Source organism: Rhynchophorus ferrugineus, unplaced genomic scaffold, assembly GCF_030347505.1.
Source record: "Rhynchophorus ferrugineus isolate W39M unplaced genomic scaffold, kcgeb_rfMv2 rfM9, whole genome shotgun sequence".
Taxonomy (NCBI): Eukaryota; Metazoa; Arthropoda; class Insecta; order Coleoptera; family Curculionidae; genus Rhynchophorus; species Rhynchophorus ferrugineus.
The window spans coordinates 6,080,892-6,108,792 of record NW_027472588.1 but is presented as its reverse complement, the minus strand read 5'-3'; the positions used below and the strand labels follow the sequence as shown (position 1 = coordinate 6,108,792).

Genomic DNA, 27,901 nt, shown 5'->3' with positions numbered 1-27,901 from the left:
CTCGAGCTGATGTATCTCGGTTTAAACTAATGCGACCTGTCCTAGAGGAGATATTAGAAACTGTACCAGAAATCTTAGTTCAATGAAATGAAATATTGGAACGTTACTGAGAAAAGACAAGCAGTTCAAACAAACTTGTCATTGAACATTCTCCACTCTACCGATATTAAAACAAACTTATTAGATATATACATTAGTTTAATTTTTTTTAATGGTGGATTCTCCGACAATAAAATAACGCGCTCATATCTAACGGTAACAAGATAGACGGTCTTGTACGCCTTCATATGTTTACCTCGACTTGAGGCCGGTACCTAGATTTAAACAACAAACGACATTTTAATTTATTTCAGGCGATATCTGACGCCATGCCTCAAGGAAAAACGTACGAAATTATAATTAGATTAAAACCCACGAAGAAATTTTAAATTAATAACGATTGGACGGTGGAAAAAATGCACCACGTTTTATTGTTTAATAGTTCCATTAAGTGGTCATTGTTTTCAATGTCGATTCGCGGATTAGATAACGTTTGTTTTTTGTTCATTGGTGGTCGTATGAGATATTGGGAAAACATCCGGCTGCATTCAGTTTGGTTACTGGCATAGTTTTGGTGAAATTTCTGGTTGGTACGAATAATTTGGTACTGTTTTATACTAATACCATCACATCAGTTTGGTTTTATTCAAAAATTGATCAGGTGCATAGAATAACAGATGTCTTTGAAAAAACTTATAGATAGAAGATAAAAACGTATGTTCAGATAGGCCTCGGTCATAAACTACAGTAAATGTTAAGTAACACAATGAACTATGAAAATCTTATATCGCAGTCAGAATGTTTACAGTCAAACAAGAGCAAGTCTACTCTACAATAAAAGAAACTAAAGCAGCCACAAGGAAGTGGCTTCTAGCTAGTTGGACCGACTAGCTAGAAGCCACGGTTTGTCTCAGAATCAAAGAGGGAGACATTTCATTCGTCGGGTTAAGTCTTATCCAAGTAATTTTGATAATACATCATATTAGCCAAAAAACAAAGTAACAGGTCAATTGAAAAACCTGACACATAGATGGCGCTACTAGAATTAAATCCATATGTTTTTTAGTTAGCGCTAACTCCCAAAAGATGTGTGTATAAATTTGACAGCTGTCGGATCATTAGTTTGCGAATTATAGCATTTTGAGTGAAGCAACTTTTGTTATTGTGAAAAAATGGATTAAAAGGAATTGCGCGTGTTGATAAAATACTGCTTTTTGAAGACAAAAATACAGTTGACTTGATGCCGAGTTTCCGGACACTGTTCCAGGAAAATCAACCATCAAGGATTGGTATGCTAAGTTTAGACGTGGTGAAATGAGCACCGATGCACGTATGTTCAGATAGGCTTCGTTCATAAACTACAGAAAATGTTAAGTAACACAATGAACTATGAAAATCTTACATCGCAGTCAGGACGTTTAGAGTCAAACAAGAGCAAGTCTACTCTACAATAAAAGAAACTAAAGCAGCCACAAGGAAGTGTATTGGGGCCAATTTTTTACCCACTCTACACATGTGATGTACCACAAAGGGAAAATATCACGATAGATACATTTGCCGACGATACTGCGATTCTTGTTGTCGCAGACAATAGCGAAGAAGCCACACGAAAATTACAACAGGCAAGTTTAATCAGACCGCACCAATAACAATAAATAATAATATCACTTCATGTAACAACAACGCTAAGTATCTCGCAATGAATTTCGATGCAAAACCTGCTGGAAGGAATATGTGAAAAAGAAAAAGAAAGAACTGGAGTTCAAATATAGGAATATGTATTGGTTTATTGGAAGGTCACAAAATCATTCAATTATGGGGATGTCCGCGAAAAATAAACTAAATACTAGGACTGATTACTTACACCGAGACCTTCAGATACCAACTGTCATTCAGGAAATCAAGAGAATTGAAAGGAGACATGATTAAATACTCTATTTTCATGTCAATATCGAAGAAATACAACTCTTGTATAACAGCAGAATAGGACACAGACTCAAAATGATCAAACCATTTGCTCTTGTGCAGTGTAGCCAGGTGAATTTAATAGAAAAACAGCAGTGTTAACACATGACCATTATTACACCAAAGACTAAGATAGGACCGATGAGTCTTCCTATATATATACCTAGACTAAAGTTATTTTAGAGGTAGGTTAGTCAATGATGAATAGTAATCACTACATAGTATAAAACAAAGTCGCCTTTTCTGTCCCTATATCCCTATGTGCCCTTAAATCTTTAAAACTACGCAACAGATTTTGATGCGGTTTTTTCAATAGATAGAGTGATTCAAGAGGAAGGTTTATATGTATAATACATGGATAATATACTAAGGCAACATTGCTAATTTTAGAGGTTTCTAACGTGATGTAGTAAATTAGCCTATTTTTTAAGGCTTATTTAGCAATTAGCAAAAACGCTGCCTAACCCTACGAGTTAGATCAAATTAATGTACTACAGTATTGTACACCATAAAAAGGTCTACAAAAAAGTTCGCGATGGTATATGTTTATCTTTTAGGGATAACCCACATTAACCATTTTTATTGTTTACTTTTTACGTGAGAAAATGGCTTATTTACGAAGCTATTTTAAGCAATACGGCATTAATCCTTATCGAATTAAGTACCTTAAATACAGTGTGCAATTAATATAGATCAATATGGTTCCTTACAGCATGTAAATTAAACAAATATTTTCGGAGATATTACAAATTTAAAATTTGCGTTTAAAAATGTGTAATGTAATAAAAATTGTATGAATTTAGATATTCCAAAGATAGCAGGAAATCTTCATAGTAAGTATAGGGGAAGAGGAATTGTTTTACTCCAAATTTAATGCGTGCAGGCCAAGGGCAGTAATGAATGAACCAAAAATACTGGATCGATTTTAATCATGTTTTCATTGAGTGACATAGGCATATATATTTTATGCCCGTGCAAAGTCGGAGCGGGCCGCTATGTTTTTATATACAACGTTCATATTTTTTCTGTAGTGTATTTAATTTAGTATCAGCATTGCACCCGTGCGAAGCCGGGGCGGGTCGCTAGTTAATAATATAATACATTTTGAAAAACATTGATAAAAATCAAAACTACCATAACGCTTGACTCTCTCCAACAATGAAGGCAGTGCTGTGGAGATATTCGACACAAGTATCAATGTTGGACATAATCGCGATTTACCAACCCAATATAACAGAAAAAACAAGAAAAATAATATCGATCTCTTAGAATATTTGTAAAAATGCCGAAAAAATATCGAGTTTTTTTTCAAAAATATAATATAAATAATAAAAAATATATATATACAAACATAACGTATACTAAACTTCAACTAAATTTGAAATATTCAGGGTGGATTTAATATACCGTTTTAAATGTTTGTGACATTTTACAGTACTTAAAGTTCGTTAAAATTGTCTTTTTTTTCTAAATATTAAAAAATATCGATATTCTTTTGGAGCAATATATCAATTTTTTGTTTCCCGATATTTCTTTTTAATATCGATATTCTCTAAAACGTCGATATTTTTCTCCGCATCGAACATCCTTAGTTCTTCGACTCGAACCACAAAATATTGAAAATCTAGAAGGCTATCTAAATGGGCGCATGTGAAACAGTGTCTTAGTTTGTTCATTTGCGGCTAGGTGGCTTGAACTTTAAATTTGATAGCAAAGCTAAATTTGACATATGCAACTTTGACTGTCCTTCTGTATAAAATGCTAGTCCGTCCAATCTGCCTCAATGGAGCACAGGTGTGGTACAGGTATGTCTCGGATAGACAACTTGAACTACTCCAAGTGTTCCAATCCAAAAAAGTCCGTGCGTTATTCAGAGCCCCATGGTTTATGAGGAACGTCAACATACATCTCGAATCAGGCATCCCGTTTGTGAAAAATTTCATAAACATGCTCGGTGTGAGGTTCCCGTCCACAAACCCCGGTAGTAAACCAATTACGGCAGTCCCAGTCGTAACCCGGGGTCTCTGTCGCCCGCAAAACAAACATATCCCGAACCTGAAGTGACATCAGCCGAAGACCATTTAGTTCTAGCTGGTCAATTTAGAAAATGGAAAAAAATGACTATCCTAGAAAAAAAATCGTAGGGTACGTGTGTTTCTATTTGGTGGAAATAATCAAGAAATTACTGGATATTTTAGACTATTTTGGTAATTATATACTTTCCCTAGAAACAATATGATTTATATACAAAGAATTCCGGTTTATTTTTTTTTACAAAGCTTTTGTTGAAAATGTTTCTTTCGAATTGGATGCATTTTTCAACATGGCTGACAAAGCAAACTTAAAAAACTTATAAACTTGCGTGTTAAGTATTCTTATTTTGTTAACTGTATTTTTATGGTTTTTTTTAGTTAAAATGATTTGTTTGAATCTGAAGACATCTCAGGTGTTGCGCCCCAGGATCTAGTACCGTTTTAAATAGCACCGCTTCCCTAGGGATTCTGCTCTACGTCAGAAATGGTTTTTAGCAATAAATAATGAAAAAGTGATGGGGATCTCTTGTGAGGTTTTAAATAAGATCAAAATGGCTTCTAGTGTACATTTTACACCGACTGACCACAAACCGAAATGTGGAAGAGCATTGCTTAACAGGGGTTTGAAAAGTATAACATGTCCCTATTTTAGCTGTGGCATAGAAAAAGGAAAACATTGATCCAAATATGTCAGGAAACCAGAAAAAAGGAAGCCGGGGACTTTTTTTTACCTTGTTGGTAAATTATGTCTCGACTGTTCCATTTTATTCCCAGATTATGCACAAAACTTAACAAGCAGTCTGTCCAATATTTTATATATGCTAATGCCTGTATTTTTCAACATGATCAACTTCACTGAGCATTCTCAACAAGACGTGATTAGAAAGATAATAGTTAGGTGTTGTTTGTTTTGGTGGATGAGAAAATGAACAGAGTAGCAAAAAGCAAAAATGAAAAATTTTTTATTGCAACACCTAAATATAACACAGCTTATATGGATGACTTACAATTATATACTTACAATAAATATTTGTCAAAAAAAAAGATTTAAAAAGAGATTACTATATTTGGCTTTTACTATATTTATTACTATATTTGGCAGTTATATTTAAGATAATATAAAATGTTCCATATTCAATATTTTATTAAACATTGTATATTTAAAAGTATAAATTTTTTTGTCAATTTTTTTATATCTCGTTTTAAAATATTGTTAGTACAATACATTGTTATTAAGATATCTTAAATTTCCCGCAGCTCATATTGTCAGTCGTGTCCTCTGGTTGCAAATGAACGCTAAACTTGTTCACAAGAATGAAGGAGATACCCTTCTAATATCTTATCATATTCTTTATTTCTAAGATGTTTTGTGATTCGAACTGAAGAAGCCAGTCCCAATAACCGTTTATAGTCGTGCCTCGCGTCCGAGTAATAACGAGATTTATAGCGTGTGTGTACGCCACTGTCTAATGTCACGGTTATCTTACACAATGGCTCTTTGTTTAATATGGCGTCTCGGTCAGAAATTCGTAAAAAGGCCGTAACTCCTTCGAACGCTTTCGTACATGCATTGTTTTACGATATGCAAATTGCACCAGAAGGTTTGTTCGCGGAGGGCTAGAAGACCCAAGCTAGTTAGTCACCAACGAGCGTGGTTGCGAAATTAGAGAAATTGCGCAACGCACGTCAGGCAGTCGGGAGAGAGAGATTGTCGTATGACCGATGTAATAATTACGATGAATCAGATGTACGTCAATGTACACAGAATAGAAAATGAAATTGTATGAAAATGAAACTGTACCAATTTCGAATAAATGCATGTAGTGTAGCGGAAAATTAATTTAATTTCGCCCAATCTTGTCAATGACGAATGTTTCGAAGTAATGGAATCTTTGGTTCTGTTTTTCAACTTCTTTCAAACTGACTCTAAAGTTTCCTTCGTGGATTTTTATACACCAACTAGCTTAAGCTAGTTGGACCGACTAGCTAGAAGCCACGGTTTGTCTCAGAATCAAAAATTATAGCATTTTGAGTGAAGCAACTTTTGTTAATGTGAAAAAATGGATTAAAAGGAATTTCGCGTGTTGATAAAATATTGCTTTTTGAAGGGAAAAAGTACAGTTGACTTGATACCGAGTTTCCGGACAGTGTCCCAGGAAAATCAACCATCAAGGATTGGTATGCTAAGTTTAGACGTAGTGAAATGAGCACCGAAGACGGTGACGTACTGGACGCCCAAAAGAGGTTATCACTGACGAAAACATTGAAAAAAATCCACAAAATAATTGACAAATGAAGACAATGAACCGTGTCACAAGTCAGTGAAAACGATGGCAAAAACACATGAATTGATTTCTCATCCACCGTATTCTCCAGATCTGGCCCCCAGCGACTATTTCCTGTTCTCAGATCTCAAAAGAATACTCGCTGGGAAGAAATTTTCGTCGAATGAAGAGGCTATCGCCGAAACCGAGGCCTATTTTGAAGAAAAGGACAAATCGTACTACAAAAATGGCATCGAAAAACTTTGGTCCAAACAAAAAAATAACTGCATGATCTAAAAATATCTAAAAACATACGAAACATTGCTTTCTAAGGCCTTGCTTTTACCGCTAAAATTAATACTGAAACCGAATTGCACTAGGAGTGGCTCGTGACCTTTCTAGTCAAACTTAACGAACTGCTTCATGACATTCAGTAATGCCGATGAGTCAAACCATAGTCGTTGACAAATCTTCGGAAAATTACGCGCAATCAGACGAGGATACGACGGACATATCCTGGATCATTAAACAGGAACACGTCAAATGAACGGTTGCTAACTTAATAATTGGCGAATAAAAGATCCATTAGCGGCATTGTTGTTCGATACGGGAGAAAAATGTATTAACCGGTTTGATGCTACGAATAAATTTAAATAAAATATACATTCTCGAGGTCTCATCGAAAGAGGGTGTTTATTTTAAATCAGGTAGAATCACAAGGTCGACCGAAGTAACACTCTACCTGAAGAGAATTCCCAATAACAGTTCTTATAAACATCATTATTGGCATATTTTACTTGTGATGCCTTTTGCCAGGTAGTGGATATACTACGCAGAAAAATTATTTTATATGCTACGTGGTCTGAAAAGTGCTATGTTTAATGTAGGATGATATTCTTGAAAGAAACAAAGACCTGTATTACCTATCAAGTTATAGCATGATTTTAAGTGTATGGCAGACAATATAGTATATTCAAAGTTTTTTTAGTAATGCGTCATAGATATTTGTGACGTTAAAACATTACAATGTTGCCGCATCAACTCTAAAGCTCAGAGTTCAGTTCGGTTTTGACATACAAAAACATTCTAATCTAAATAAAATAATTGAACAAAAATGTTACCAAATATAATTTATTTTAACATTATATTATATCTAAAAACTACTAGTTAATTTAGTCTAGTTAATTATACAGTAGCAATAATTTTTAGGCAAGAGTTAAAACCTCTTATCGCTATGCTATCAAGAATCTTGCATACGACTGACAGCTGGTCGTCGTCCGGTTGTCAGATGTACTCTAAATTATTCAAAATATTAGTTATAAATACTACAGGTTATAAACCGACAAACATTATTTTAGCTCTTTATTTTGACAAAATTTAAGTTGCTCCGTTATATATCATATTACTTTGTTTGAAAATGCGGAAAACAATAGATTTTGCCGGTCAATTGCGTTAGAGAGGTGACTATTGATGATATTAAATAATATAAGTCCCTACAATTTTATTGAAGAGGTTTTTTAGCGGGTTGCTGTCGTGCTAAATATTACTGTGGGTACCGTGAATAACATCGCTTACAAAATGAAGAATAATACGTTAGATTCACCCAAGAAAACTCTTCTACATACAAAGTGGGTGACGAATTTTGACCATCTTGATATTGGCTCTATTCGAGACCAAATATAGGAAATGTATAAGAACAGTAAGTACACCAACTATTTTATCGATATAAACATAATTTGATAAAATTATTTTAGAGAAAATTGTCTCTCTGGAAAGTATACATAAAAGAGTTAGGGACATGGACCATTTTGAGGGATGTAAGGCATCCTTTCATACACTCTTACAGGGCATAAGGTTTAAATGGTGTAAAGATAACACTCAGAGAGGTTTAATGGAACTTCCAGACATTACCTTAAAAATAATTTAATTAAAGCCATAAAATAATATAAGAAACTTGAATATTTCAAAATGGTTCATTGTGGCACTCTTGACAGGGCAGTAACAAAAAAGTGTAAAGACAATAAAAATTGATGGAAAGAGTTACAATAGCATTCAAATTCAAATTGGTCATTATATTTATTAATAGTTGCAAATATATTGCAGGTTGAGAAAGATATTCCATCAAAAACTGTTTGGATATGTGGAAGGAAGTATTGTCAACCATAACACCTTCGGTTTGAATGAACTCAATAAGACATACAAAGGATGTAATTGATAAATGGTAGAATCGTAGAACGTTTTAGACAGATTAGAAATTAACAGTTTAGTGAATGAATTGGACAGTGAGTCGTAAAGTGAAAGTGACTGAAAAACATTTTCAGGATAATGCTGTGCAATGCTGGAAATTCCTGAGACAGAGTGATGAGAGCGGTAATAATTAAAGGTATACACATAATTAATTGAATATAACTATAGGAAATGGTATTGTACGGCGCGAATGATTTATGTGCACAGATATGATTGTAACTGTTCAAAATTAAACATAAGCATTAGGTTAGAACATACGAGGAGATAATGAATATTAACTGTTTTATAGATATGGTAAAGGCATTAGACAGAATTCAGTGATTAATTTTATCAAGAGTGATGTACACAGGTAGTAGCAGAAGAAATAAAAATACAGTGGTACAAAGATGACTTTCCAAGTAAACACACCATCGAAGGAAACAAGAACTAAACGTAAAAAGTAAATATGCTCTCGAATGAAAGTAAAACTGTTTTCTCAGATATACAATTGTTAATTAGGTGGATTAGGCCTCCAGGAGTATAATTCTAAATCATGTGCAAAAGAGTTAAATGTAAATAAAACAAACCTAACCTTCAAACTATTATACCTGGGTTCTTAATTGTAGTTTTAAGTCCTTCGATAATATATGTATTAGATGTACTATAATGTTAAAATAAATTGTATTTGATAACATTTTTGTTCAATTGTTTTATTAGATTTTTCTGGTGTCAAAGCCAAACTGAACTAAAACTCAGAGTTGATGCGGCAATATTGTTATGTTTCGACGTCACAAATATCCACGACGCATGACCAAAAAAACTTTGAATAGACTATAAATTAATTGGCTTACAAGATACAAGTTTTGTTTGCAAGATATTCGGAATTTCAACATCAGTTTTTGCTTTAATTTGATGTAGGATGAATAGAGAACATCCAAGAAAAATTGTTCTTGCTTAAAGACTTGAACAAACAAAAGATATTCTTACTCAAAATATTAGCAATTAAAATAATCTAGTAAACGATTTAACAGGAAAGCCCTAGCAATTTATATACAGTGATAGCGAGCCCAAAACCGCTGGACATTATTAAAATGTCATTGGAATTATTTAAAAGACCCGTCCAATTGATACAATTAATCAAATCCAGTCCAAGGTTGCCTAGATCTGTTATCTCAGCGGTCTACCAGAACACGTAACCAGTGTAGTGTTAATAGAACCAAATCTAACATTGTGTTTTATTATCTTTTAAAAACCATATTTAACCAACGAATCAATATTTAAATTTATCTTAAAACAATTGATAAGAACCTAACAAATGCTGTATGAATTGAAGTTATTTAGAATATATTATCGGATGTGTATTATTTCATTATAAAGAATGGTTAATGTCTTAGAGAATATTCTTTGGATTGTAGAATCAGCTGGGGTGATAGGAATAGAATCTTTTTTGTCAGCATTATATTCCAAATGTTTACAAAGTTTCAGATACTTGGGTTGTTTGTTTGACAGCTTCATTAGTGTCAGTGAATCAACATTGTTCCTGTCCAGATAATTTATAATGTGCTAAATACGAAGGGTTGCAGTTTTGGCTGGAAATATCAGTAATCATCATTAGCGCATTGATGATACATGATAGTACAGGATAGTATACATGGTTGGTTTTCTTCATTATGTTAACGTTCTTGTCTAAAAACTACCGTCTTCCTCTAATACAAAAACGGAAACGACTGCTCTTGCAATAACATCATTATAATCATAATATAAGAATAATAGTATAATAACTCATAATAATACATCCACAGAAGTTGCTATTCTATTTATAGTAATACTATTATTAGTTGCGACGAATTAAAGGTAAATAAAAAGGCAGATGTAGAGTTAAAAATGATGGTCAAAGAAGAATAAATAAGTAAATAACTAAAACATCTGGAAGTAATTTGAAGGAAAAAGAGAGGAAGCAAAAGGAAAGAAAATACAGCAATCCGCTCGATATATTCATAATTGTCGGCAAAAAAATATATAAATTTACTACCACAACGAAAAACTAAAAGCTCTCTGGAAAACGTATCGTCCTGTTGATTAAGACATCATTTTAGAGACCTTTTTAATCTTCGGAAAAAATATAATATATAATTTAATGAATCTCATAGACATATCGATATTTTTTCAACAAGCCTAAGAGGGGCCTAAGACATCATTTTATTCTGTGTGAATTTCTACAATTTCTGGGTTTCTTGATCTTTTGATCGTTTTATCTGCGTTAGTATATATCAAATTAATTTGATACTTTTATGTTCAACTTCACTGATTACTAAATATATAGCTACGTCGTATGATAATGGCGAGTCTTTTTGACACACATTTAAATCTAAAAATAAAAAAAAGCAAAAAAAAATTATATCAGTAGAATAGTTATGCGAATGGAAGTGCTTAAGTAGAATTGGTCAGCAATTAATTGTCTATGAATCGGGCATTACTGCTATGGCCCCACGATAGGATGTACAAATGAAGAATTTGAATTAGAATATACCATAATAGAATATCAGGCAATATTTATTTTGTAATCACAAGTCTCAAAAATAAGTAGGTTAAAGTCGTATTAGAAACACTTAGCTGGGCTCCTGTCTCACCGGTCATATTCACCACACATAACTCCATTTGATTATCATCCTCAACAAATTTATATTACCTCAACAAACTTTTGTAAACATAAAATTAGTAGTTAGTAAAAAAAAGTAGACCTATCAAATAAACAAAATATAAAACTATTAATGACACCCTAATGAGCTAATGACAAGGAAAATACAATGCATTATTATATAAGAGTATAAGTAAATAAATTATTGTTTTGTAAACATAATGATGTATTGACTGACATGTCTTTCAGCTTAAAGTACGATCATCCATTCGTTTTAGGCAAGTAAATGTTATATCAATATGTTAATCCAAAAGCTCAAGGTAGTCAATTCATTGATGGGGTTTGTCGATCAAGAATAGTAGCGATAATATCTGGAGATTTTTATGGTTCTTGGAGGTCTTGTTAATTGTTAAAATATGTAAATTTAGTTAAATATGGTGTTTTTATAAAAATGGAAAGGAATATAGAAATTATTTTTATTATTTCATTTTATTCAATAATTTATTTAAATAAAATGTGCTATTTCAAAAAATTTCAATGTTTATTTTTCACGTTATATATAGTTTCAACATTAAATCAATTATTTGCCGGCTTGGTGGCGCAGTGGTAAATGCGAAAGGACGGTCCATCTACTGTTGCGATAGCCGCGGGTTCAAATCCTGCTGGGGCAAGGCCGTAAATTTATGTTTGTGGTTGTCCTAGGCAAGAGTGTAACCAGGCTGGGTAAGACCGGATGTCTTCTGGGATGATTTCAAAAGTTGGTCATTCGCCAGTCGGTAGGTTTCGGCTTCGGCTGAGGACCGTGATTCGGAACCCACGTTAAAAAAATTATTTATCAATTTATATTATTGATCAATTATAATGATAATGTATAATATGATGTTCTGATAAAAATAGAATAGCTGGACATATATTAATTATATTTTTATTATTTTGTTTTATTCAATACTTTTTTAAATTAAATACTTTATGTCCAAAATGTTACCATTTTTATTTACTCCTGAACCTATTTACCTACTTAATATATTCGACATTAAACCTAATAATCACGATAAAAAAATAAATAAATAAAGCTGTATATATGCATGCGCCAAACTCGGATTATCCTCTGTTTAAAAATTAAATGGAACCAATACGCGCATGTGCCAAACCCGGAGATGTTGCGGAGTAATGTAATCTGCAAACAACCCGTGGTTGTGAAATCTGTCAGGCTGGTTTAGAATACATGCTCATGAGCAGTTCTGGCTGATCAACATGCACGCTGGCTTTTTTTTACTGTCGTCTTATTTTGTGGTCATCCGAGAAAGCAACAATTAAATAATATTTCAACTACTAATGTTCTAATTCGTATTAAAATCGAGTTACATATATGATACATAACCGAGACCGATAATATCACTTTCGAATGTTATTGTAAAAAATTCGCCAGACTTCGAAAAAAAATCCACCTAATTTAAAATGTGCGCGCGTGTGATGCAAGCGAACTATTACCTAACCGGGCGGCCGGTTATATAACGAACAATTCTTCGGACGTAGCCGATCGTGGCTTTTGTTGGTGTTTAAATTAAAATTACGACGATAATAGTAAAGTAAAAGAAGTCTTGAAAGTGGCCAGCGACAACTGCTGGGCTCGTAACGTTCGTATCGGTGAACTCGGGCGTCGATATACTGTTAGATCATCGTTGGATGCGTTCTCTCGATTGAAATATCAGTTTAATTAAGGAACAGGCTATATAATTTGTCGATTTTCTAACCTGAATACTGAAATGCGAGCTCCGTCTTTCGATTTATCTAGTTTATCCGACGGTTTATATCTAAAAAATGTTCAAATAATTCTTTAAACCGTTATACTTGTGCTTAAAAGGGTATTCTTTGTATGTTCTTAATATTCTTTGTGATTACAAACAGTAGAAGTATTATTTTCTTAATCTATTAGGCCTACACATTTTTTAAATTTGAAGCGTTATTGTGAAAAATCCGTAGAATGTATTTAATTCAAAGTAGTGTCCATCGACGGCCGCTACTTTTTACCATCTTTCAAGCAATGTAGCTCGGAAAAACGATGTATATTTGTTGGCTATCTACGAATCGACCCATTTTTTGGTAACTTCATAAAAAGTGAAGCGTTCTTCAGACATGTCGAAGCCAGTAGTAACAAAAGGGACAAGGTCTGGAGAATATGGCGGGTTGGGTTGCATTTCCCTTTTTAACGTTTCAAAATATGGTTTCAACGATTTTGCAACATGTGGTCGAGCGCTGACATGCTGAGGAATAACATTGTTGTGTCTTATGGTTCGTATTCCGGTCGTTTTTCGCATAGTGATTGGCTCAGGGACATCCTCAGTGATTTCAACATTTGTTTGACCGAATTTGCTGTGGATGTTTCATCAATGCACAGTTAAAATTAAGTCATTTGTTTTCTTCCGTTACTATTCCATGCACAAATTACTTCTTTTTTCACTGGGGCTCGACTGACATTCAATTTTCTTGCCGATTGTTTTTAAGTTTGTGTTGTTCAGAATATTCTTCGTCTTGAATGTCGAAATCACCACATTTGAATTGTCGAAACCACGTTTCACATATATTTATGGTTAGAATATGCTCATCGTAAGCCTCTACCAGAGAACAACGGTTTATAATTTCGAATTATTATTACTAATGCCTTCAAGAATTTCGTAGACATTTGATAACGGGATCGACACAAATCGAATTTAACAGACTGATTCGGTTACGTGCCCGACGCACTAGACGCCATTCTGTTCTCTTTAATTAGGATATCTTAACTAGTAAAATAAAAAAGAAAAATCCACTCGGAGTTTTAAACGAATTTTACATTTTTACAAACTGAATTAGCAATATATGACGTGCATTGGCTGTTTTATTGGAAGGACTACGTGTATCAAATCATAATACCGTACAAAAACTAGAAAGTAATTACCGAAACACCTGGTATATCGTATAATAATATAAAATTTTAATAATATCCTTGCTACATTGAAATTAAATTGTTTAACTATATTAGTACAATGAAATATCTGTTGGTATCTTCGTCCAAAGAGAACAAACTGTGACTAATTTAGTCAGAGGTTTTTTTAAAGTCTCCTTTTTACCAACGAGGGTTTATCTGGCTCCGAACCACGGTCCTGAGCATTAATTAAGCCTACCGACTGGCGAGTGACCAAGTTAGAAATCATCCCAGAAGACATCCGGTCTTACCCAGCCTGGTTACTGGCGTGACTGGGTTCATTTTCCTTGTCGGATTTCGCACTCTTGCCTAGGACAATCACAAACATAAATTTACGACCACATCCCAGCAGGATTCGAACCCGCGACTATCGCAACAATAGGAGGACGGCCCTGTTGCCTTTACCACTGTGCCAACCAAGCCGGCTGCTCAGAGGTTTACTCTCAAGACTCTCTCAGATCAGTTTGATGACATTTTGGATACATTTCTTGTTCTTCAAAATACTACATTGATTTGCTCTTTTCTATGGTGATTTGTGGCTTTTTTGAATAAAAGAAACTTATGCTGCTGACATAGATGAAACTTTTAACACACCTAAAAAATGTTACACATCAATAATCAGTCCAGCGGAACAGAAACAAATGATGATCGGCGATCGGTTTAAAAACAAATTTACAGTTTTACAACCGACGTGGCCGGCTTGTTTATAGCGAGGCAGGCCCCGAAAAGTACGCGATGACTAAACGGAGGCTTCCGATCGATTTTATTAAAATTAGACACAATCGGACCGTTTGTCAAAATTAATGACCGTACGGCGCCCATATTCGTTCATGTGAATAACCTTCGTCAACCGTAAAGACAAATCGGCGATCACTCGGTTAGGGTGCAGTCGCACGCGGCCCGATCATTAGGTAATGTCGTCGAAAATCAACAGCGTCAGCTCGATGCATTCGATATGTATGTAGGTTATATAAATATTCAACAATGCAAAAGCTATGAAACTAGTTTTCGATAGCGACAGCTGTTAAGGCAGCGCCGTTCGCTGGCGAGATTATCTCTCGCAGGTTCTGCTTCGTTTGAATAGGTGGTGATTGTATTCCACATATTATTCTGTTTGAAAAGGGTTTGGATAACAATATATATGACTTTAGATGATAACAGACAATACATTATAATGTTTACGTTCATATATTGTTCTATATATATGCCTCAAGAAACCCTGTGTCAAAAATACTGTTGGTATGTTAAGTGATAATGGATTAAGTTAAGAAGAGACGAACCGAACTTTGTATGAGGCTCAAAAAATTGTGGTGACTTTACTTGGAGAACAAGTTATACTTGCAAAAAGTTTTACAGCCTGCTATGTGTTATGGCAAACAGAAGTTTCAAATATTTCAAACAAAGATGTCAAATAAAGTAAAAAAGAACTAACAACTACACGCTAATAACTAAAGATTCTGATTAAAAATTCATACGAGAATTTGATATGTTAAAGAATGTCTAAACATAGATTTTGTTAAGTACTTGATGAAGTATTACACTTTTAATTTTCAAATAAATGTATTTGTAGTCAAACTGAACTAAAAATCAAAGTTTTTTTTAATTATTTAATTAATACATTGTTACTAGTCGTTTCCGTCTAATCTACAATTTGTCTTCATGGTAACTTAAATCTAGGTATATAACTAGAAGGACTCATCGGCCCTAACTCAGTCTCTGGTGAAATCATGTTTATACATGTCACTGCTGAATTTTTTAATATATGCACCTCACTACACAACACTACACAAGATCAGATGGTTTGATTCTTTTGAGTCCGTGTCCTGTTCTGGTGGTATCCAAAAGTTTCAATATTTCAATATTAGTATGAGAATGGAGTCTTTCCTCATGCCCCCTTGCAATTCTCTTGATTTCTTGACTGACCGTGGGTATCTGAAGGTCTCGATGTAGGTAATCAGTCCTGTAGTATTTGGGTGCACCCACAATACCTCTCAGGACTTTGTCCTGACAAATTTGTATTTTATTAATGTTACTCTTTGCAGAACATCCCCATAATTGAACTCAGTATGTCCATATAGGTTTCATATTTGCTTATATAATAGCAATTTATTATGTACTGATAATTGTGATTTTCTTCCAATTAGCCAGTACATTTTCCTATATTTCAATTCTAGTTCTTTTCTTTTCTTCTTTATATGTTCCTTCCAGCGAAGTTTTGCATCGAGATTCATTCCGAGATATTTAGCGTTGTTGTTATATGGAATGATAGTGTTATCTAATGTTATTGGTGCTTGTACAGTCTGTTTATAGGTGAACTGCACATGTACAGATTTACTTTCATTAATTCTTATTTTCCAAGCTTATGTCCAATTATTTATACTGTTACTTGCCTGTAATTTTCGTGAGCCTTCTTCACTATTGTCTCCGATTGCTATAATCGCAGTATCATCAGCAAATGTAGCCATCGTGATATTTTCCATTTGTGTTATATCACAAGTGTAAAGTAGATAAAGCATTGGTTCTAGTACACTTCCTTGTGGTACACCTGCTTTAGCTTCTTTTATTGTAGAGTAAGCCTCTTCTTGCTTGACTCTAAACATTATGGTTGTAATGTATGACTTTAATAGTTCGGTGTGTTGTTTTGGTAGCATTTTCTGTAGTTTATGAACAAGGCCTTCATGCCAAACCTTATCGAAGGCTTGTGCTACATCTAAGAATATCACTGAGCATACTTTTTGACTTTCGTAGGCTTTTTCAATAACATCTGTTATTCTGTGGACATGGTCAATTGTTGAGTGTTTGTTAATAAACCCAAACTGGTGTGTTAGTATGAGGTTTTTTCTCTCTATTATCGAAAAATCAGAGTTGATGCGGCAACATTGCGACGTTTTGATGTCACAAATTTAGATGACGTATGTACAAAATAACTTTGAATGGTCTATAGTTAATACATCTATTGTAACTCCAACAAAGTGATTCACATCCATCTTTAAAAAATGATGACATAAATTATAAAAAATGAAAAGTACGACATTATACGTACGATAGCCTCAACGACTCAACGTTTTTTTGATCGATTACAGTTTATTTTCACCGTTGAACGACTCAGATTCACTTTTCGTTGGCCGCGTCGGGGGGGTTCGGCCACGAGAATCACAATGCCTCTGTCCGTGTACAATGACAACGGGGGGCAACGATCTCGAAACGTAAAACTCCGATAGTGAAAGACTGGTTTAAGGACGGACGCCTTGCGAGCCCGTCTATACCTAATTCGGTAGAGGCAATAATAATACGAAAATAGACGGCGTCGATAAGAGCCCCAGTCCCATGCACCGGCAGTCTGAATCCACGAAACACGAAGACATAGAATGAAAAGTCAAATAGGAGCAATCAAATTGGAGGGTGCTTCGGAATAATTGGAGATAAAAAAACCAAACTGACACATTTATTTATGCCTTTTTGGTCTTATGCTTTTGTCTGAGATTTTTACAGAACATCTTTAGTTATATTTATTCTATTTGTTTCTATTTTTGTGCATAATTTTAACGAAATTAAAAAAGTTCGAATCCTGCTGGCCACGCCCTGTTGCGACTATTGCAACAGTTGGAGGACTGTCCTGTCGCCTTTACCACTGCGCCAACCAAGTCGACGTCACTGTAATAGCATATACTAACATTAATTTGTCTAAATGTAAAAATGAAACTGAAGTGTTATGTTACAGGATGTTCCAAAGGATTCTAGTCTAGCGCAGAAATGGTTTTTAAAAGTCAATATATATATATATATATATATATATATATATATATATATATATATATATATATATATATATATATATATATATATATATATATATATATATATATATATATATATATAATAAAGTTTATGAACATATGAACTCTTATATTAAAACAGGAAGGTTTGTTCTTTGGGTTTCAAGTAAATTGAGATGTTTGAAAACTGAAAATTAGAACATATTTTTCTCCATAGATTCTTTAGAAAGAAGACTAAGAAACAAGACTAATAAGAACTGACTGTTCATATAGTAATTTTGCAAGTAAATAACTGCTACACATATTTATATATTATAGTTCTTACATACATTGTTACAATGTTGTTTAAATATCTTTATTAATTTACATTCTGTTACAGTTATTATGGTATTTAATCGAAATGTTAAATATGTTATTGTAGTAGAAATGGAAAAACTTTTTCGAATGGGATATGATTTACATTCGCTATATTTAATGTTTTAAATAATAAACACTTTATTCAGTATATGCCCATATAACATTATATTATAGGACTTGTAGGAATGTTCGTCGGGTCGGTCGGTCGGTCGAAACGTGTGGCTGCCGCTGCGGTTATCTATCAGAACACTCACTACTATTTTTGGAAGGAATTTGCACGGGAACTAAAAACACTGGTTGAATCAAAGTTGTTTATTTCAACTTGCGATTGATACATGTGGTCGATGGGAGGATTGACAGGATATTAGGTTAAGGTGAAGGAAGTACGGTAGCGCTGTGGAAGTGGTACTGTTACAGGGGGACGATGATAAGAAAAGAGAGCGAGACGTCGTCGTGATGGCCTTTTATACTCCAGAACTGCATGGTACCAATCCACCGGCGTTGCCAACCTTTGTAGTTGTTGATGGTGAATTGGTGGTGGCCTAAAGGGTCGTGGCGGTCGCCACATAACTCCCCTCCTAGTGAAACAGCCGTGGAACGTACCTATATGTGGTGCAAGTTCCGGAATGCACCCGCAATCACGCAAACAAACGCCCGGGGACTGCTGATGAGATGGGGATCCCAACCTGAGCGAGGAGTTTTACGGGATCAGCTGCCATCGGAGCTGTAGCAGGACGTCGTTCGTCTTGAGGCGTTTAGCTTTGTTTGAGGGTACCTGTAAATGTGTTACGTGTCCCGTTTCGTGATGCGAAGGTGCTCATGTGTTGCTGGTATACATGATGGGCTTCTGTGGTTTTCGTCCATCAGGCTAGTCTCGTGGGATGTCGTCGACCACGTGATGTTGATGAGTTCCGTTCCTCGTGCTATCCTTCCATGCACGTGTCAAGCACCTATCGAGTGGCTTATGTTGAGTTGATTTACCTGTTAGGCACTTTGATCACGTCGGGGTCACCAATTGTAGGAAATGATGTGGCTCGGTGAATGGAGGTAAATCGAAATGAAAAAGTGGTGTTTACATAATGTGACCGTTATTTATTGGCAATATAAAAAAAAATGTGAAAATACCAAATAATAAAACGGATGGCAGCGGAGTTACCTGAAGACGAGGCTTGGGCAGTCGATGGTGGCACGTCTTAACCAAACGAGGGTTGAGCACTGAATGACCGAAATACCCTTCAATAATATCCCAGATAAACGTCTCGGGGTTGCCGCCAGCTATTCGTTGTCGGGTTCCAGTTGGCACCCCGCCCGTGTTCAACATCTGGGACTATATTTCTGGGTATTTTGTAGACCGTTATTCCACGATGTAAAATTCGACATGCTCAAGGTCGCTACAGACTAATTTAAAAAAATCATATTTGTTGATAGTATTTTTTGAACGAATGAAACATGTAAAATAGTATTTAAATTAAAGAAAATTAAAAGCTTTTTTTTACCCCCCATAAATATTCTCGCTTGTAGCGCCGTCTGGTTATTCCGAAGAGCAAAACTTTGTTACAACTTCCTTGTATAGTATGGGATATCGCCTTCTATGTGCCTATATATTATGGTCTGAGTCGTTCGAGACGAAATTTTGCGTCTGCCATATTCAAAATCGCCGTTTGTTTCGGGGAAAAAAGGGTACCTGTATACACATACACACTCACGCACGCCCGTCGAGCGGGCCCAGGAAAGAAATATCAAGCAGGCGGATTAAATATTCCGATCAGGGGTTGAAGACTGAATTCCGTCGACAGAGCCGGAATATTCGTCGAGTTCTGCTTATCTGTATACGCTGTATGCAACTGAATATATTTTGTCGCGTATTTGAGATGATAATAAAAGGTAAAAAGGACTGGCGCTTGTCTCGAGAGATCTGTTCAAAATTTATGTTTTTATAATGTTTAAATCTATTACCGGCGAAGAAGATGAAATATCTTCCGATAGATGTCCAAACATATTTAGAGATTTTAAAAAGGTAAAACGATAATCAGCGAATTTTATTTAAAGATTTTAGACAAATTTGACGAAAAAAGACCGTATTTGGCGAAAAAAAAGAGTGACCATGGCAAAAATCCATAAATTGGGCTACAAATTGTCAGCCACCTAGCGTATTTTCAAGATTTAGCCCCCTGTGACTATTTCTTGTTTCTAAACCTGAAAGAAACGCCTATTTTTAGAAAAAAAAACAAATATTTAGAAGGAATAAAAAATTAGAACATGTATTGAGTTATAAGGAGGTTATATTGAGAAATAAAACATATTTCATTCAAAAAGCCACTGCCCTCATATTTCAGTTTCAATTTTCATATTTTTTCAAGATTTAGAATTGTGAGAACATTTTAATTCATGTGAATGACATTACGGGTGTTAGTCGATTATTGCTGGCTCTTTTTGAAACAATTCATCAATACAATTGTTGAATTAACCTTGGTATTATACTTTAGCAGTAGTTCATTTGGTTATATTAATTGGTAACACACCACCCTATGTTTATACCATTAAATGCCGAATTTGACCCTGTAATAGTGAACATTCGACTTTGAGATACTATTTCAAACCCATCTAGGAGTGGTAATCACGTGTTTACGTTATGAATCTTTTCAAGCAATATAAATATTTTCCACTGTTGATTCATCAACTCTTAAGTTCCGTAAGCTACGACGCATTCAATGTTTATCTATTTATTATCAACTTGTTGTCTCCGAACTTTATTAGATGCTTCATACTTTGAATAATTTAAAGTTAAAGCAAGTATTTACAAGTTTCGCGATGATTCAGACTCATCTATAGCGGATTCTACTTTATTCACCCTCATTCCTAATGAAATTGGACTGTGTTTAAAGGAAGAATTAAAAAAACATTTTTCAGTTCGGTGGCATCAGTATTTAGTTCAAACTGTCTAAAATACATTTATTGAAAAATAATTTACTAAAAATTACAAATACAACAAAAATTAAAAATCCATTAAAACATTAAAATTACGACTCACAGATGGCACTGATAGGTCTCTGATTCTAATGAAAATAATCTTTCATGATAAACTATTTCATTGAAAATTGAGAAAGTCTTTTAACTAGATATCTTGTACTATTTAAAAAAAACTCTCGTTACAGCAATTACGCTTTCATTAACATAAAATTGACCAGGTGAGAAAGTAAAAACCCCAAGAGAAATGAGTATAATAAAGCATAATTGAAGCTGCTCTTCGAAAAAAGAGAAAAAAAAAACGCCAACCGGCACGTTTCTGTTAAGAAGCCGTCACGGACTTTGTTAAAATTACAAAATGTAAATCGTACGACAGGGAAACAGGGTACTCCAAACCTGGAAAGTGAAAGGCAGAACTTGGGCTCTTAAATAATTTTGCGATCTCTAGTTCTTTTTTCCACCGACGTCGAAATGGTTAAATAACATTAAACTGCATTGTTCTCGACTGTAGTAAGGTATATTTCGCGGTAATTATAGTATGTTGTTTCCGAGAAATCAGTTTTGATTAAATCGATTTTTATTGGTCGGCATAAACAGGAAGCTTGCGCGTTTTTTTTCGTCGGGCGAATGGTAATTGCGTGTTTTTTTTATCAAATTATTTAGTTCTCCGTTATTAAACCAAGCTAAATGAACTATTCAAAGTTATATGATCGAAAAATCGTGAAATTTTGCCTTGTTTAACATTTCTCCTTAAAGTGGATACCTTTCTGACACTTCAAATTAAATTCTAGCACATAATCAAAAGAAGAACATAGAATATTGGTCAATGGGTAGAGCATAATAAATCTGCTGAAGCAATACCTAAAAATAAACTTTATACGAAATATAAATTACATTAATTAAATAAATTACAACTGAACGAAACTTTAAACTTTAAGTGAACCCCACGAAAACCAATTCTTTAATTTGATGGAAAAGATTCTTCACTTCAACAGCAAAACTCGCAGATACTTAAAGACAATGGAGTGCAGACAAAAAGATAGCGAGAAGACAAAATAATTTGCTAGGTACATTCCCACCCCATCCTGTTGGTAAACCAATAACTACAAAGGGGATTGTCAACAAAAAATGGTTCAATATTAAAAAGGCTTCAGAATATGATCTAATAAGCAGCTAGGTGATCTAATCAACATCAAATGAGAGTTCGTGAACATAAAAAAAGTGCTGCTTTCATAACACAGAAACCTGTGACTAAAATCAATTAAATGATAGAACGAATCGTTTTAATATCCAACTTATTGGGAAGATTTAGCTTCTTCCGATATAAAATATAATATACGTTATGAGGGAGTACACTGCAGGCCTCCTGATAAACTACTGCCGTGATAAGATCGATCAATTGCTAGATCGTTGGAATAAGAAAGTTGGGGAACAATATAGAAAAATAAAGTTAATAAAGTTCCTTTGTCCTCAAAATAAATAAATAAATAAATTTAATTGATTCCAAAAATCATTCCTTAACTTTTACTTCTTAGAACTTTGCGAAAAAGTTATATCAAACAACCCCACGAGCCGGCTTGGTTGGCGCAGTGGTAAATGCGACAGGACGGTCCACCTACTGTTGTGATAGTTGCGGGTTCGAATCCTGCTGGGGCATGGTCTAAATTCATGTTTGTGATTGTCGGAGACAAGAGTGCAAAATCCGATAAGGAAAATGATCCCAGTTATGCCAGTAACCAGGCTGGGTAAGACCGGATGTCTCTGGGATGATTTCTAAGTTAGTCACTCGCCAGTCGATTGGCTTAATGCCGAGGGCCGTGGTTCGGAGCCCACGTTAAACATTAGGTCCAGTCTAGATAAACCTTCGTTGGTAAAAAGGAAACTTATATATATAAACAATAAACCCATGAGGTTTTATACCTAGTCGTTGTAGATCTACCCTAAATTTTACTGCTACTCATCAAAAATAAGTACCACAAGCAATAAACAAACATAAATTAACTTGGTGGTAACTTGTAAATACTAGTAACGTATATTCTTTATTTTTATGATTCTTACGACATTATTATTAGATAAAAATGATTTTAAACAATATTAGCGAACACATGTATTTACTGTTATAACATAACCACGTATTGATAAAGCACAATTAAAGAGGAACATCTGTGTAGCGAGGAAAGGTCTGCTGTAACAGATTAAGATCTCCAGGTAATCGCAGATTTGGGTTATAAAATCGTTGATATAAGTTATATCAGACATTATATTGATAATATGGTGTATTATGAAATTTATTTCCTCGATATATATCAATATTTGATTATACTCAAGATTATTTAAAAATGTTCGCTTATTGTACTTAATGTACACGAATTACAGATTGCATGTGTGTAATTCAATTTACAAGTTTATACGGCCCAATGTGATCGGATCGGTATAATACGGTATCGGTCATTTGTCAATATTTTGGTCTTCTCTTCATTAAATCTCAAACCATTGGCTGCGCAATGTTTTTTTTATATAACATCTTTATTAGATACGCTTAGTACAATCTTAATTATAAATTAATTTAGTACTAATTTTCATTTGTACTTGGATTAATTCACAAGCAAGACGAGTGCGAGAAAATACATCAATATGTATTCCTCAATTATAAAATTATAATAACTTATAGCTATAGTTTACACTAAATGTATACACTTTATATAAGTTCGTATGGTTTTGTTCGTTTCAATCTCCTGACATCCTGCGCGCTGTCCAGCAATTGTATTGCTTCCACGTTAGTATGATTTAGTAATCTTCTTTCGTGTTTCAAGGCAAAATCTTGGATAACTTAAAGTAGCGAAAAGCATTGGTAATCAATTGAAGAACCTTGTTTTGATAGCGTTGGATGACTAGTTGATATGAATTTTTAGTGCAACCCCATATTTGCATACCATAGTCCGCAGTATAAGAATACAATATTGTGAATGCAAACGTCAAAATTACGTCAGTCAATATCAACTGATCGTTAAGAAATTTTCAACATCCCATTGAATACAATGTCTCGTCCTAAATGATGCTCTTGTAATTGCACCCACTACAATGTTGAGAAAGGATCGATTCGGATCTCTGATGAATTTGATAAACTCACAGGCAGCTAATAGGACTATGACAAGATGTTTGAAGAAGTTCTGACGTACTGTGTGACGTCCAGTGTATACGGTCAAAAGAAGAACGAAAATTAATAAAAATTACAGTCACAGCTAATTCGATGCTGCAGCACTCTCCATCTCCAAGAACAAAAGACATTAGAAACGCTAAGTTTTATTGACATCTTCAAATGATAGCGATATAATTTAATTGCAATTGGTTAAAGTATCTTACAAATACCAACAGTATAACAATTTATTTGTTTGCTAGAATAAAAAACCAAAATTATTAATATCTGTTGGTGTTCAAGGTTATTAGTGAACTAAAACTGTCACCCAAAGTCTCTCGTCAATTAAAATGTCATAATTTATCACTTTCACATATAATGACGGACAAATGATTATTTAATTTCTATAACAAGCATATACTGACGCGGACAAATGTGGACAACAGCAAGTCACGACACCACACAATTAAAAATAATTTTAAAACTAATTTAGCAATATACTAAACTGTTTAGTGTATTAGAAAGCTTGTTTCTATGATATAATTCACGAGCAATGCCATCGTATCTCATTCATTTGATTGAAATGTAATAAGAAAATATTATAAAACCATGAAACATGTTGAAGTGTACGTTGCATAGCGGATAAAAGCTTCCAAGAATATAAATCATACATATTTAAGAAGGCACATCCACCGAATATTTAAATTTAAAAAAATATATACCAGGTATCGGTGTTTAAAATTCGAATGTCGAATAGCTGCCGTATCAGTCAACGTCGCTTACCTTTCGCTGTTTAACATATGACTGATAAAAGTGTTTTTGTAGTTTTTCTGGTAACAGACGATATCAGGGGACCTATATAAACACACATCAGCTTTAACATAAAACTTTTAAAATATGCGGATATGTAAAAAAGTGGAAAGTATGGAAAAAATAATAAAAGCATAAGATAAACTCATATTCAGGTCAGGAGAAATCAGACACAGTTACATCAAAAAAACGATCACAAATCAGGAAAATTATCAACAAAAATCGAATATAATATGCAGGCTTGGTTGGCGCAGTGGTAAAGGCGACAGGACGGCTCACCTGCTCTTGCGATAGTCGTGGGTTCGAATCCTGCTGGGCATGGTTGTAAATTTATGGTTATGATTGTCCCAGGCAAAGGTATGCTTTATATTTACAGAAGATGGAAATTATTTGAAACCAAACACCTAAAATAAAGTTTTTTTGCCTCTGATTGTTATTTATTATATCAGAAGAGCTCTGACTCTTTATGACTTTTTGAAATCATTTAAAAGCTTGAAAAGTTGAAAAAATGGAAATGGAAAAAAGAACGGAATGACCACATAGATATACGAGGATATTTCAAGGACGTTTTTGGACAATCTAAGAGATGAGATTCGTAGAATGTTTTATTATTAACAACAATCATAAGTGAGTTATGATGACTATTAAAAACAAGCAAAAATACAGTTGTCAATTGTGTTGCTATTGCTTAAGTTAAAGAAAACTTGCATCGGTATATCGAATGAATAAAGTAACAAAATCGTTAATAACAAAAAAGTGACCCAGTCATTGCAGCAAAAGATATATTTCTGTCCAGAGCTGTCGTTTTGATCGTAGATTAAATTGGAAACATCAGTCAGCCAAAAATTTAAGCAGATAAGGTTCAAAATGAAACAATCGTACTGGTTAGTAAGAAGATGTATACTCCCTTGAAACTTGACCTAATAAGTCCATTGATGGGATGCCACAATAAAGTTCTTCGAATTACTAGCAATAATTATTACTATATAACAAACGAAGAGCTGCACGATGACTTCGACATCAAATGGATCTACGAAGTTATCCAAGATTGCGCTTTAAGACATGAAATAAGGTTACGAAATCACAACAACGTGGAAGCGCGACCCAACAATTATTAGGCAACGCACAGGAAATCAGAAGATTAAATCCAACCAAACCACAAGAATTAACATAATTTTAAACCTTTTATCTCGCATTCGTCTTGATAGTAAATTGATCCAAGCAAAAAAAAAGTAGTAATAAACTATTTGTTAGATTAAGATTGTACAAAGCGTGTTTAATAAAAGACGTCATATTAAGAGAAACTGAATATTATTGATCGATTCATAACAATGGATATATCCCATCACATCACCCCAAATATTAAGTAACAGTTAAAACTGTAGATTTTTGAAGATTTCTCTACCGTTAAGCCAGTGAATAGATGCAGTTTTAATACTCAAAATCATAAAATTAAATCTGGAACAGTTAAGACATCATTTTAGCGACAAATTTATTTTTGAGATTGCTTAAAACATTGCAGTAGGAATCTATTTAACATAATATAATTTTCGATCTATTGTACGATTCTCACAACTCTGTCAAATATACAGTACAATCTCGCTTAAATCATCACATTCATCAGACATTGGGCCGTCAGATTATCGCTTAATTTAATTAATGCAATGACAATGATTGAGAACTAACAAAAGTTACATTTGTATCCAAAATAATAATCAAAAAAATGAATAATACTATAGTCAGGATCATCATATTTGCAATTTTTGTCTTTACCACGTAACACGTCAATTGAAAAGTCCCCGGCCTGACACATAGATGGCGCTACTACAATTAAATCCATATGTTTTTTAATTGACCCTCAAAAGATGGAAAATGGTGAACGCAGTGGAGGCCCAAAAGAGGTTATTACCGACGAAAATATTTAAAAAATTCGCAAAATGATTTTGAATGACCGTAAATTGAAATTGAATGAAATAGCAGACACTCTAAAGATATCAACTGAACGTGTATATCATATCATTCACGAATATTTGGGTATGAGAAAGCTCTATGCAAAGTGGGTGCCGCGCGAGCTCACTTTTGACTAAAAACAACGAGTTGATGACTCGGAGCAGTGTTTGAAAATGATCAAGCGTAATAAACCCGAGTTTTTGCGCCAACAGTGACTATTACATAGTGTTATTGGACCGTTTGAAGGACGAAATCGCCGAAAAACGGCCGCATTTGAAGAAAAAGAAAGTTCTGCTTCACCAAAACAATGCATCGTGTCACAAGTCAGTGAAAACGATGGCATAAATCCATGAATTGGGCTTCGAATTGCCTCCTCGTCCACCGTATTCTCCAGATCTGGCTGCCAGCGACTATTTTCTGTTCTCAGATCTCATAAGAATGCTCGCTCGGAATACATTTTCGTCGAATGAAGAGGTGATCGCAGAAACGGAGGCCTATTGAAGCAAAGGACAAATCGTATTACAAAAATGGTATCGAAAAGTGCGAGGGTCGCTATAACCACTGTATCACCCTTGAAGGCAATTATGTTGAATAAAAAAAATTTGCCAAAAAACGTGTTTTATTATGGTAGGCCGGGGACTCTTCAATTGACCTGTTAACTAATCATCAAAAAGTCGAAACATTACGTATGTTTATTTTAGTTATACCATAAAATCGTTTCTGCCTGACCGGCCTTAGTTTTTTTTCGTACTTTTTCGTTGGCTTCACCAAACCA

The 27,901-nt window shown here is 34.2% G+C and overlaps 1 protein-coding gene and 1 long non-coding RNA gene across 7 annotated transcripts in view; one reads left to right on the top strand and one right to left on the bottom strand.

The window, feature by feature from the left end:
• GckIII (Germinal centre kinase III) overlaps positions 1 to 27,901 on the bottom strand; it is a 103,194-nt gene that overhangs the window by 41,970 nt on the left and 33,323 nt on the right. The window lies entirely within an intron of this gene.
• LOC143201978 (uncharacterized) lies at positions 7,863 to 8,376 on the top strand. Its single transcript, XR_013007059.1, has 2 exons — positions 7,863 to 8,000; positions 8,056 to 8,376. It is a non-coding gene; the product is annotated as an uncharacterized LOC143201978 (long non-coding RNA).